Here is a 14,218-nt window from a genome sequence, read left to right as displayed (position 1 = left end):
TTCCCAGGCAGGTAAGCAAAGTGCTGTGAAAAATACCAGAATTTCAAAMCTGGACTGCTCAGATAATGCACATTACTGCCTCAGAGTCCTCTTAATGCCCATCTTTGCAAACAGCTGGCAACAGCTCTTGGTAAATAATACCATCTTGGTGAGTGTAAGAGCTGAGGGACCCTCAGAGGTGCAGAAGAAGGTTTGGTACCCAGCTCCACCACCACCTCCTCCTGCCTTTGCCATTTGCTTGCCCTCTGCTCCAGCTCTTTCTTGGTGAAAGAAGGATAAAAATTAYCTCATTCCTTAAAAGTAAAATGTGTGCTGACTACAGCTGAACAACACCCTTTTTGCCTTTCCCAAGTCTGTGTGCAGGATGGGCAGCTAAGAACATGCAGAGGCACCATTTCATGTACATTTCTGTTATGTTCTCCTTTGGATTTCATCCCCTGCTGCAGAGATTTTGTGGCAGACAGCATATGGTACTGTAGCACCTCAGAAACCACCTGCTGTACTCTCTGCCTGGCACAACCACTGCTGCTACTCCTGTCAGACRTAGTATTTTTGCCCTTCAGTGTTGGATTGTTTTAAAAAATCTGACAGGCTGTCACCCAACAGCTGGTCTTTTCACAGGTGCCAGAAAATTAATCTCCAAAAGGATCCTTGTTTCCATCAAGGATTTTGTAATAAACAACTGTTTAAAGCAGCAATATCTGAAAGGGGGGAAGTTTGAGCAGCAGGGTGAGTGTGGCCRTGGACAAATGTTCTGTGCTCACCTCTGCTCCTCAACCACCTCTGCTTTCCATCACTGCACACGTCAGTGGTGACCAGTGCAAAGCAAACTCATTAATCCTGCTGCCAGAGAATTAAAATCCCGCTGTTGAAATCACATATTTACTCACATCTCAACTTGAAATAATTGCAGTGCATGACAGAACTGCTGTTGATTGCTTTGTCTGATCACATCCTTAATTAGCGTTACACAAATTTAGCGTGTAGTGTTGAGACTCCAGGACAGAACGAAGCACAGGGCCGGTCTCTGAGGAGCTTTAGCTCTGCACAGGAACTCTCTGACCCCAGGCAAGTCAGCCACACTGCAGACTTGTTTAAATACAATGTGGAAACTTATTTACCTTATTTACCCAGAAACAGGAAGTTAATTCCATGTTACACCCTGCTCTGATCATTGAYGAATGACAAATCCTAGATAGTCTTATTTCAAACTGTGATAAATATTTATCTGTCAGACGACAGAAATGAGAGACATAGACCTTAATCTTCTAACTTGTAAATGACTAATGAATTTGATCATCGAACCATTTCAATCCTCCCAGAAGACATGGTTAACAGAAAGTCTTGAATAGCTCTGCTGAAAAACCCAGTAAAAGAAAAAGTTTCTACCTTTYAACTTCCAGTTCATTTTCTTTTCATCTTTACAAGTTTCCAGGCAGAGGGGCTTTGCAGATCCCTCAGCCTGTCCTGTGAGTAAGGTGGGCRGTCAGAGGAAGGCAGTGACTCCTCTGTCACACAAGGGCCACTTCAATTTTACATCACCATTGGATTTACGAATGTTTGTGCTCTGGACCAGCTTTGTCACTGCCACAGAAAGTGTCATCATCCCTGCAGCAACAACTGCTTCCCTCAGCARTGTGATGACAAAGTGCCTCAGTGATTTCCTTTGAGAATGAAGTTCGGATTTTGAAAAACAAAATCAATTTATGCTCTCTTGCATACTCCCAGATTATGAGAGCATTGTTATGAGATCACCCATAAGAGTTAGGAAACAGATCATTAGAGTAATTCACTCGATATGGTTATGCCAAAGTTAATTCACTTTTCAGCCATGTAATAAGATCCCACAGGGTCATTACTTCTTTGCTACATCATCAAAAATAATGAGATTCATTTTTCTCAGTTTATGTGGAAATAGACACTGCCTCTTATCATCCCCAGCTGAGCAAAATCAAAAGCTGCAGTAATTCCTTTCTTGAAGTTTTCTGAGGTGAAAAAAATATTATTTAAAAAGTAAAATTTAATTCATTAATTCAAGAGAATTGGATTGTCTCTCCCTGACAGTTGAACCTTTTATCACTAGCAGGACGCATAGACAGAAGAACAGCTGTAAAAGTAAGATTTCTTGTATATTATTTATGAAAAGAAAAAAAAAAAGGCATTTGTCAGGTCCACTAGTAAGAGAAAAACAGGACACAAAAATGTGCTAAGACAGAAATTGATTGCCATCATATGTAGTATAAATCAGTAAGTTTTGCTTATGTACTTGACAAGCACTGCCTTGAAACATGAAGCAGAGAGGCCGTAAGTTGCTTGAAGGGTCTGTCAGTTTAGGGAGGGCATGTGCACAATTCCTGTGCAGGTGAATGTTCCTTCACCCAGGGTAACACTCACTATTTGAGCAGCCATCCTATCATGTAATAGGTAGGTTTTTAACTTATTACCTCCTTTCCAGTAGTATGCACTGTTCATCTCTTTGAATTTCATGCCAAAATTACTTTAGACCAGCTAGGGCATGATTATTTTTCTACCAGTATGGATCAGCTGATTCTTTGGAAATGGAGGAACTGAAAAACACTGACATTTTCAGTTAAGCAAAATGTCTGTTAGAACAATTTTATTTTTTTTTAGCATCACTTTTTACACATTTCACACTGTGCAGGACTGTGTTCAGGAGACCACAGTTTATCCCAAAAGTGTATAGAGTCTGACACCAGTGTTTACACCCCAAGCATTGTCAGGACAGAGAGAGATGATAACAGTGTAGAAAACACAGAAAACCTYTCAGTCTACATAATCAGCCAGGAATGGAGCAAGGGATAAAGACAACTGGAAACACACAGAAATTATGTTTTGTTCAGCAAGCATGAGGACAAAGTCTTGATTTGCTGGGTTTAATTTTTCCTAAGTGTTGTAAGGTCTAAAAATGGGAGTGCTGCTGACAGAAGGGTGTTTATTGACGGAGAATATTATTTATAACAGAGGAAATCAAAATTTCCTGAACAGAGGAAAACAAAATTTCCTGAAAGGAAAGTGGTTTCACAGCAAAGCACTTTGTGGGACTCCACATTTCTGCACAGAGTACTGTTTGTGGGGACTCCACACAGACCTCATTGCCTCTCTGCCTGTGCAGAAAACCCAGTCCTTGGTCTGGACAGGTGCTATGGGTTTTGCACTGACCAACCCAGTTGATGTAGTGCTAGCAGAWACTCAGGAGGCTGTTAATAATGTGTCCTGTTGGCTTCCCACGATGCTGTCGTACGACCCATGGGGGGACTGAAAGCGCACAGCTCCTGAGACACCTCTCAGAGACAGTGACAGATTTATGGAGCCTMCTCCTTATCCCTCAGTTCTCAAGAGCAGGTGGTAAAAGTTGCCTTTCTCTGACAGAAATGGRGGAGGAAAGCAGCTGACAGCCAGACCCTTGGGAAGCACCCATCACATTTGCAAGCGCTGCCTTCTCCGTGCAGCACAGTCGGTGCTTCCCGTGCTAACAATATGTATAATTCCAACATCCAAGATTCCTGTGCTAGCAGCAAGAAAACCTTATGCAAATTCCACTCTTGTAGGCATCTTCGTGACAGAGTCACTGTGCAGGAGGCTGTAAGTCAGGAAATCTGAATTTGAATGGCAAGTGTCTCTCCTGTGGTAAATTTGCAAAGTCACAGCGAATTTTAGTAAGGCTGCTTTAGTTTGTGCTGGTTAAGCAAGTGATTGCTTCAATTGACATATTGTACTCCCTAACTTAGGCAATATCTGAACAAAAAAAAAACCACTCCTTGCATGTCAGTTTAATTAGAAGTGACTAATTTAATGAATGCAGTGTAATTAATGTTTATTATGCCATGCAAAGATCTTATTTCAACAAGCCAGACAGATGTTTCTTTCTCCTGTAACAGAAGCAGCCTGATTGCATTTGATCAATGCAATAAAAGGTRCAGCAGACTATAGGGTTAGACTATGTACTAAAGGTATGTAACTTGCAGGCCTCCACTGGGAACCTGAATTTCCTATTCACAAGTGCCCAGTGCATCAGGCATAGACATCCTTAACCCTCAGTTACACTTGATTCTATTCTAACTGAAATTAGAGTAAAGAAGGARCAGTTCGTTTCAAGACAAAAAAATTTCATTGACATAAAAATATTAAAGCCAGAAAGAATCAAATCTTGCTGTCTCCCAGTATTCTATGTCAATTCAATGGATTTAGTAGCATTTCTGTCAGAACTGAAACATGAAAGTAAAATAAGTTGTGGAACTGTTTATTTTCAGATGCAAAGACAAATAAATTTGGGCAACTCATGCAAATAATAAACCTCCTCCCAAGTCCAAAGRTCTCACAATGAAGACATTGACTATATTAATGAATAATGTGCCTGAGCAGAAGAGAGTATAAAATGAATATGTATCTAGGTTACAAATAATAAATAATAAAGTCAACAGTAGTTATATATTTTGAACTAAGATGAAAAAGAAAATATTTAAATAGGCATAAAAAATGTGGAAARGAAGGTACCTCAAATGGTATGTACTATGTCAGCTCAGGTTCAGATAGCCCAAATGATGCCTTAATTGTATCAATTTTCAAGTGTGAAGATATCTCCCAATATTTAAGGGCAGCTACCTTAGTGAATTTTGATAGGACTCCATGTCTCTAATGCTTATATTAGATATGCTCAATTTAGTCTCTCTTCATGTATTAGAAAGAATTTATCCTTAATATGCACAAGAAGAATTTCTCTTTTTTTTATGGCACATAATAATAATGTCCAGTGTCATAGTTCTCCCTGCAGACTAAAACAAAGACCTCAAATTTTGAGAGCTTAATCAGGGTTTTCAGTATTTTTGTTCTCACCACTGAAGTTCTTTGCTTCCTTATAATTTTCTCAAAGTAGAATCAGAACAAGAACGGCCTTCACAAAGCRCTGCCAACAACTGCAATTCAATCATAAGCATAATCTCTGTTAAATAACCTACTTACACTTGGCAACACTAGCAAAATAGACATCTCTCCACAGTGCAAAAAACAGAGCTGCTCCAAATCTGATGATGAAATTTGGTGGTAAGGAAGCTTCTTATCTCTGCATGAACATGACATCCATTAAATTGACTTATCAATCTACTTTCCCCTGGAGATAACAGCAGAATGTGTACAGGCTAGAGCAGAATCATGTTTGGCCTTTTCAGTACGTAGGCTCTTGCTATTACAAATTATGCTGGCATGCTGGGGAGAGGACTGTGGATAGGGCATTGTTCCACCACATGAGTCAAACCTGTTAAAAGATGTTATGAACAAAAGAGGAATCCAGTAAACATGTACAATCTTGTTTTATGTAGAGCCATAACTGCATTAGTTGATTTTTGATACTCAGCTGATTTCATATCTTTATTTCTCACCTAAAAGCATGTGCTTAATGCTGCAGCTGTAGCTCACTGTGTAGTAGGGATCCCATTGGAATTGAAATCTCAGTGCCAGTCACCTGCTTCATTTATTTCTTGCTGTGAACCTAATGAGAAAACAGCCAGAGCTACCCTGAGAGGCTGAGAGGAGAAATATCACTTTTCCAGAGGTACCAAGAAATTCAAACTGTTCAGAACATGAGAGASAGTAAGAGCAGCTGAAATATCAAGAAATATCATTGTGAAAGAAATAATCATCTCATTCTCAGTGTGATGGACTTGGATTGTACGTGTCAGAGCCACAAGAAGAAAAAAAAGGGAATTGGGCAGAAATCTACCCAAAGCCTGGGGAATTAAAGTTTATCTAGTGGCCTCAAGAGAATTACATTACACCAGGTTTATTCACATCTTCCCTTGTGAGCAAAGTTCTTTCAGAATGCCCAAATAAAGTACACCCTCAAGGTTTATTGCTAACTCCTAAATGTGCAGCAGAATTGGTATGCCAGAGATTAAAAATGCTACAGATGGTCATTTTGGAAAGAATATGTGGTATAAAACATCATGTTTACATAGGAAGATGGACATTAGGATAATGGCAAGCTTTGGTTGAGGCCAGAGAGAGAAGCAGCAGTTCTCATGGCTCAGTGGATGACTATTCCCTTTGGTTATTTCTTTGGTCTGCAAAGTAGAAACCATTGCAGGAAGAGCTGGTTACAAAATAATTTTATAATCATAAAGATTAGTTAGTAATAAGCRAAACAATTAGATAATGTTTACCTATAGAGTTTTTAGAGTGCTTAAACTTTGGTAAAAACTTCAACCATTTTTGGTTAAAACTCAGCATCTTTTGGTGAAGCATAACATATGACAAGATTTAAAAAAAGCTTATATTCTTATGGTAAAGTTATTTTCCTACTGTTACAGAAAACTAGGGATAAATTGCTGTGTGTTTATGACTAGTTATTCTTGGTACTTCAGGCACTGTAGGGTTGTTTAKCAGGTTTTATTCTGAAAAAACAATGCTACATGCTTTCTTCAAATACATTAGTAGGAGCTCTCTAACAGTTCTCCTTATATGACAAAAAAACTGGGTCATAACAGAACTCTGAATATTGCTRTCATTAAAAATATGCTTTCTGATCCTTATTTGGGGGAGTGTAGGAAAAAAAAAAAAGTAAAATCAGGACATTCTATACTTTTCACATTGTTGAAAGTACCGAGATATTTCAATACTTAGTTGCAGTTATTCCAAATTATATTTGTGTGTCCCTTCCAGCTGTAATCTATTCTCTTTGTGATGGTAGAGGTGAGTATTGGTTTAACCTGGGAGGCCAAAACCCAAACCAAACCCAAAGAAGGACTTCCAGTCCTGCAGAAGAGCATTGGCAGTTCTTGACAGCATGCTGAAGTTCAGTGATGACATTGTTATTTTTAATGGGTAAATAGCATGGCAAATACAAGAAGTAATTTGACTGTATTTGCCAGAAAGGTGTTCTACAACAAAAGGAATAAGGATGGTTGCTCAGSTGAAGAGAGACAGGAGTTTATCCGAGCATGGGAATCCTCATGAAAACAAAAGTCATCCTGGCGTGGTTCCCAGGCAGAGYGAGCTGAGTGGTAACTGATCAGGTATCTAATATAAAAAAATTATTATTCTCTGCTGTTACAGAGGTGATTAAACACCTCTATTGCTCCTCTCCTACCTGCAGCTTCATCTCAGATAATACAAAAAAATTGTTTTTTTCCTATTGTGCCTCAACCTTATGATTCCRCAACAGGCATTGGGCCAGGCTGGCTTCTAGCACCCCCAGCTCTCTGATGTTTCCCTGGCTGTTTTCATGCTCATTTCCATTTTCTTTATGGTGGATAAAGATGTCAGGTCATGCTGTTCTTGCTGTGTCACTGGGCACATTCTTGGGTTTGACACCAGGGGCCTGCACATGTACAAAGATTCCTCTTCTCCACAATTAATGCATCTTTACAGACACCAGAGGTTGTGTTACATAGGTTTGCATTTAACAACCAGGTCCAAAGGAAAATTTATATCCTTTGTCCTTGGTGGGTTTAGGAGGTAGGAAATTGCACAAAGGCTGGGGAAGGGAAAATGGAAAACCTGGCCTTAATCATTTTGAGGCCATTCATCATTTCTTCTCCACACAGTTTTTTGTCCCACATGAGCTGCAGMGTCCAAGATGAAGAAGTACAGAGTGGCACTTGATCAGGTTAGAAYAACCAAGCCACAGGGATGGATAAGGATTTTTATCTTTGTATCACACAAGGGAAAATGAAACAACATTTTTATTTCACTTTCACACACTGTAGGATGTCAGGCTGTGCTTCTTTGTAGGATATTCAGTGAGAGAATTGAGTGCAGAGGAGTCTCTGCAAACCTCAGTGGGAGACATGCTCAGTGAAGGAAGAATAAAAACTGACTGCAGACTCCAAGGTGTGAGAGAGAGAGCCCAAACTGTAGGTGTGGATGTRCAAAAATGAGGAAGAGGAGAGAGGTTTTCTCTCTTCCCAGGTGCATTTTGTGCATCTTGCCCAAGGATTCAGGCCCTGCTGTTGTYAGTGAAATCCCACCTGCAGGAGAAAACAGGATGGAGTACCCAGAAGGGACACAAAGCAGTGCCTCCTCTTGCATATGTGTCAAAGCTTTAAAATCTTTTCTAACAATGATCTTTCCTCCCCCTGGACCTGGGACCATTAGAGGTATTCTCAATACTTTCTTCACCTTCTTCCCTCAGCCACAACTTTTAGCAGCTCTGGAACTACGTGATGAACCATGGTGATTTGTTTCAGAAAAAAAAAATAGAGAAGTTGAAGAAGAAAATACATTTATATACCAAATAAAAAAGTTTGTTCTCGTGTCACCCGAGGTGCCCACTAACATTGCTTGGTACTGATGCAGCTGCCATGGGCCTTTCCCTTCACTTCCCTTCAAGTAAAAAGATTTGTCAGTCCAAAGGCATGCCTTGGATGGAAAATAAGTTTTCTTCTCCACACTGAAAGAGYGTGAAGGCAGATAATCTCTCCATGGGGTTTACCATGCATTTTATTAAATATCTGCTATMATTAATGTATACTTTACCCAATTTACCAAATACTACACATGAAACAATGATCAGAAMTACACACCTGGCTACTTTCTTGCCATGTGTCTCAATGCTTTTAGATTTTTACCCACAATCATTTTGATAGGATCCAGATTGTATTAATGTATAGTTAAGGTTTTAATGTAGTTTAGCAGGCAGGGCCATGGCAGCCAGGCTTGAAGAGAAGCATCTGCTCACAGAGTGTAGAGTCTGGATACTCCTTTCAGCACATTTCTGGTTAGCTTTGTTTTGCAGACAATAATTCTTYGCTGTTTCCTACCATGGTGACATGAGAGTCACATCCCCAGAGAGATCGTTTGGAAGAATTCTTTAAAAAGAGASAGTCTCCAAGTAGTCGTGATAGAATTTTCATTTGATTTTTTTTTTTCTGGCAGTTTCCACCCAAGAATATGAATAAACTGGTTAAGTTTTTCCTCAGGTTTTACACACCTAAGGCAGGAAGATCTCCAATGCCAGGTTTACCCAAAGGCCACCCCAGCAGGATCTCTGCCTCACAGTGCTTTTTTTGCAGTGCTGTCCCTGATGTTCTCAGAAAACTTTTGATAAACATATGCAAAAGGGACTTGTTATTTCACACCTTTAGAGGCATCACAAAGGATGTCTGGTTTCTAACCTTTCTGTCTTCTTGCTGTGGATATATTGTGAGGAAAAACTCATTTTTTACAGAGGAAAAAAGARGAAAGAAAACACCACAATGATTAAAAAAAACCCTTTAAGCTCTCTCCACAGAAAGCATTTATACCAAAAAACATATTTTACAGCAAAGTAGCTCATTTTTTCTACACAAGATAAAACCATACATAAAACAATAGCATTCTGCCTTTTGAGGCATCTTGTATTTTTTGACYGTCTTAGCCCACAGCCTTTGATTAGATAAAGGCCTTAATATTGCATTACAGCAGAATTACCTACATTATGGCAGCTGCTTGTTGCAATTGTGTTGACATGACTGGCTTCTTGTGTGAATGTATTCTGGTCTTTCTAATCTCYTTAGCATCAGCAGCAGGACATTTTATTTGCAATTGATTTTTAAATTTAGGAGTAATTGAAGTTTAAGTGCAGTTACCTTCTTGCAACAGGGACAGGTTGATACTGTTTAAATCCTAATTATGCACTGATTAAAAGTGATTGCATTGCCAAAGTGAGCAAGGACTACAATTTGTTTCATTATTAAAGGCTCAGCGTAGAGAATTAATTGTATTTCCAGGAAAACAGATCAACATAAAGAGGAAGCAATTAAGAGTTCATTGTTGAATCATAAATTTCCTAGTAATTTTTGGAAGGTGGACAAAGTAGACTTAACTTTGAAAGCAGAWCTTGTTGACAATGAGGATTAGTCACTTAATGATTTTAGCATTTGATGATAGAAGCTTTACCTACCATCACTCATACTAAGTTTTGCTAAAACAAGTAAGGCAGAAAAGGGCTTATTTTCATGTAATCCAGTCTTGTAGTGATCTGGTGTTTGCTTWGTTTTCAAATTTAATAATGAAATGACAGCCTGCAAGTTGCTCTCATATAACAAGTAGGATAAACAAAACCAGTCACACTTTTCCTGTGAGCAGGAGTCCTTTCATAAGGACGATAAAAAAAAAAAAAAAAAAAAAAAAAAAAAAAAAGAAGGCAGCAAGAGGGAAACCAGAGCAGCAATATATACTTTTACAATAATGACAGGGCAAAATCTGGAGTCTGAACACCTTATTGCTGGGATTCTGGATCTGAACTTTGTGACTGTCACACCCAATGTCTGAGACAAATCTGAATGATTCCATATTTTGGGAAGCACTTAGTCCACACCTGTGCCTGTGTACAGTATTGCTTTTATTATTTATTTAGRCACATTTATATAGTAGGTTCTGCTGTTGCATCTGATTTCTTATTGACGGAATATCAGTATTCCCAATGAAGTGTACAAGCAGTACACGCCAGCATCGTGGTGGGAGTTTAAAGGTTTGTTTTTTTGAGTTTTTTTAACCTTGTGAGGTTTTCTTCTTTCTTTCTCTATAGAAAAYGGTGGATTTCTTAATTCCTACCAGCTTGTTGCTAGCAGGAAAAATTTCAGTCATGTCAAGCAGAAATGTCAAACAGGAGTTGCTCTGTGCTCTGGCTCATCTCACCACTGTTTGAGACAACACCTCCCATCCCTGCTGCTTCCCCATGAGAGAGGGATCTCCATTCCTTTAATCAGACTGAGGAATCTCCCAGTATTTCACTGCCAGTGCAGAGAACATTTCCATTGCTGGTCTGGCTTCATGAGGTGGCAATCAGTAGTAAACCACATCAGCATTACCCAGAACTCCAGAAAGGCACRCACAGTTCATCCACAGGTTCCTCTTTTTAGAGTATTGTGTTTTATGGGGTAGTTCCAATCTGTAGAAAAGGTTGTGACTGGGAGATCACTGTGGTGCAGGACCAATGAATTCTGCAATCTCCTTCACATCCCTTYACCAAATGATGGATCCAGCCGGTTCCCATTTTGATGATCACAGAGAGAGACACCARTTCAAGTTTGTTTTTAGCCCAGCTCCTCATGAAAGCAAAGCTCACACATTACTCTGCGTGTCACTGAATTACTTTTGAACCCTTTTAGCCTCTGCCTCCCCAGTGTAGCAGAGGAGATGAGTTGCCAAAATAACTTAGTTCCCATACAATTTGCAAGTTCAATCAAAAACAGCAACCCAAATTCCTTCAGCGCTATTTTTTTCTGCTATAAGGGGAAAAAAAACCCAGGAAAACAGCAGAGGAGAACTTTATGATTACATAGGGAGAATGCAGAAAATCAGGGTTTTATTCATTTGTAATCTGTTCACTGAGAGATACACATCCGTAGCAAAGCAGATATACAGAAACCTGTATCCTTTTTATCTTGAACATGTCAATTAGTGGTGAAATCAAACACTGAGGTTCAAAAGAGAAATGCTGGATTATGGACTAAGGAAAGGCTTGACTCGTAATAATAACATGAAAAGCAGTCATGAAAAACTTGTAGCTTCAATTGAAAGGTTAGATTTGCCAGGGAGAATGCACAGCAATTCCACTGCAATAAAAAGCTGGTCCAAAAAGTAAATGGTTAAATAGCACTTATTATTGTAGTTCAAGGAGCCACTGTCATTTTGGGTGAGTCTGGAAGTCASTGGACTGGCTTTAGGCACATATTGCTTGTATTGAAGGGAAACCATTGGTAATTCTGAATTCTGGTCATGAGTTTAGGTAGCAATTCCTGTCTCCTTAGTGACATTCTATTGTGGTTGAAACATAAACAGCTTCAATGGCTCTGCTCAATACTTGCTTACTGTCTGGAGTAAAACGATTTTTCCCAAACCTTTCTTGAACCATAATGATCACCTAGGGAGCCCTGAGTGCAGTTCATCCTGGGCATTGGCCCAGGATATTGCAAAATAAAAATGACTTTGCTATAATTCCTTTTATGTGCATTGGTTTCTCAATTATATGATTTATAGAATCTTTCAGGCTCAATTGCTGCATTTGAAAAGAGCAGGTCTAACACAGGGTGGCGTGTAAGCCTGAATTTCTTTAGAGAATGCTRTTCCAAAGCCCAGTGAAATAAATAAATTCCTTTTTTTTTCACTGTTTTCAATGAGATTTGTGCAGGTTCAGAGGACATTTACAGGTTGCAGAGTATTGAATTAGAATCATGGAAGTGTTAAGGTGTAATATATGCATAATAATGGAATGTGGTTAGAAATCAATATTGGCAAAAGTCATAAAAATATGCTACTCCTGGGATTTAATGCAGAGTTAATATTAAAAAAAAACCCAGGGCTAATGTTTTTCTGTGCTCCAAGAATTAAGAGATTTCTAAGACTAATCAAAACCTTTCACACACTCTTTTTTCCCAYGTTGTAAATGGATCAAAAGTCTGAAAATGTAACTGAAGCTATGTTTGCATGAATATTTTAAAATGTAGAAACAAGACCTTTACTTTTTAAGCAACTTCTGTATGGAAAAAAAAATCCATTTCCCATAAAGAACTCCCAGGAAGAGCTGTATGTTCAAAATGTACTTTCTATTTTTTCACCTCATTTTGTTGTCTGACCAACTTCCTTTTCAGGGAGGAGGATAACTGAAAACATATGCTTGCTTATCCAGTATTTTCTTTAACTTCTTGAATTTCAGTAATAGGGAGATATATACTTGACTCAGCCTAATCCAAGGATGGATGAAGATTTTTGATACATCTGTGAAGCTTTCCACAGCTTCAGAGAGAGCAGAATGTAACAACAGAGCTGTTTCCCACATCTTTTTCTGCATCAGCTTTTTCTCCTGACCTGTAGCTAGGATGTTGTGAAGGCTCCAGCAAGCATGGCAGAATCTATTGGAGAGAATGATCTGAGGTCATGGTGCAGCCAAATATCATTTTGTGATGAAACAGATTCTCTTTTCAGGAGTTGTGGGCACTGACCTGGTGTCCAGGGGAGGGGTCAGCCTGGCAACCTTWTGCAATATTCCTTCTTACTCAACAGCCTTTGTTTCTGTTTGGAGAACCTGTTTCCTGTTAAAATGTTTGAGAAACCAAGTATAGCCTCCTACAGTATTGCCACTCACCCACCAAATGTTTGCAGAATATTTGTGGATTTCCCAAGACATTCCTGAAACCATGGTGGGCTCCCATGACTTCCAGGAAAATGCACACGACTGTGACAGGTCAGATACCCTGGACTTACAAAAACAGAGATCACCAACAGTTTTAAAATACRAATAGACATTGCCAAGATGCTTGGAAAATAAAGCAAAAACAGCATTTTCTTTTGATGGTAAACACTCTACCGGGCCTATTCAGATCATTTTTTGTTATCTGAGTCCATATGGGGCAAAATCACAAAAAAAAAGGTCCTGGTCTACATTTTTAGCATTACAGAGCAGTCGATCTTTTTTACAGATTAATACAAAGGTTTGTCCCAGATGTTTTACTGTAAGGTATTTATCTCCTCCTGCAGATTTTTCCTATCACTGTGCAACCTAGCTGAGCAGACTGTGTTAACCATTTATTTTTCACTTTTAAATTGCTTGTGAATGCAGCAACTATTTGTCTTCTTCCAATTTTATCYTTCTCTTTCTTTTGATCCAAAAAACATTGAGCTCCACTCAAAATGCTGCTTAGGAWTTGTTAAATGTTACAATGAATCTTTTTCTTCCACAGGTGAATTTAATCTCCAGTTCTGCAGGTGAGGTGAATTTAATCTTGAATGGACTCCCTGCTCCCTGCAACCAGCTGCACAGAATTGAACCATATAAAAGCCTTGTAATAGCCCTCATTTTAGTGGTATTGAGGCATTGCATTTAGGTGCTGTGATGAGAGGAGAATACTTGGAGATAAATTTCTTGTGGTGGAGCAGCCTGAGCAACAATCATGTGTGGTTCAGCAAGCAAAGGTGAGTGCAATGAAGAGCTACTATGATGTGTTATGAAATTAGTTGTTTAATGSTAGTTTTCTTCTCAAGGCTTTTAGTGGTTTATTGGATGTTCTGGAAAAGGTTTAATCCAGTGTCTAGAATGACAATGAYGCCAATCTAAAGAAGCTCATGGGCACTTTTTAGTAGGCTGAGTGTTCTTTTAAGCAGGCTTGTGACTGAAGTTAAAACTCTGTGTTCAAAGGCTGTGCTAGATAATGAATCCTGCTTAGTGTAAACAAGAGACTCCATCCATGTCTGGAGGAACTCTTTCAAAAAAAAAAAGCAACCC

At 39.0% G+C, this 14,218-nt stretch overlaps 1 long non-coding RNA gene across 1 annotated transcript in view; it reads left to right on the top strand.

Annotated features, from left to right (window-relative positions):
* Positions 1-13,704, top strand: part of LOC130582105 (uncharacterized) — a 92,404-nt gene extending 78,700 nt beyond the window's left edge. The window contains exon 3 of the long non-coding RNA XR_008966292.1: positions 13,677-13,704. This is a non-coding gene — a long non-coding RNA (uncharacterized LOC130582105). The remainder of the gene's footprint in view (positions 1-13,676) is intronic.
* The last annotated feature ends 514 nt before the right edge of the window (positions 13,705-14,218 follow it).

The sequence above is a fragment of the Malurus melanocephalus genome, unplaced genomic scaffold (genome assembly GCF_030028575.1).
Source record: "Malurus melanocephalus ecotype Western Australia unplaced genomic scaffold, MMel_1.1 scaffold_463, whole genome shotgun sequence".
Classification (NCBI taxonomy): domain Eukaryota; kingdom Metazoa; phylum Chordata; class Aves; order Passeriformes; family Maluridae; genus Malurus; species Malurus melanocephalus.
The sequence above is the reverse complement of the archived record's forward strand: the minus strand, read 5'-3'. Positions and strand labels throughout refer to the sequence as shown.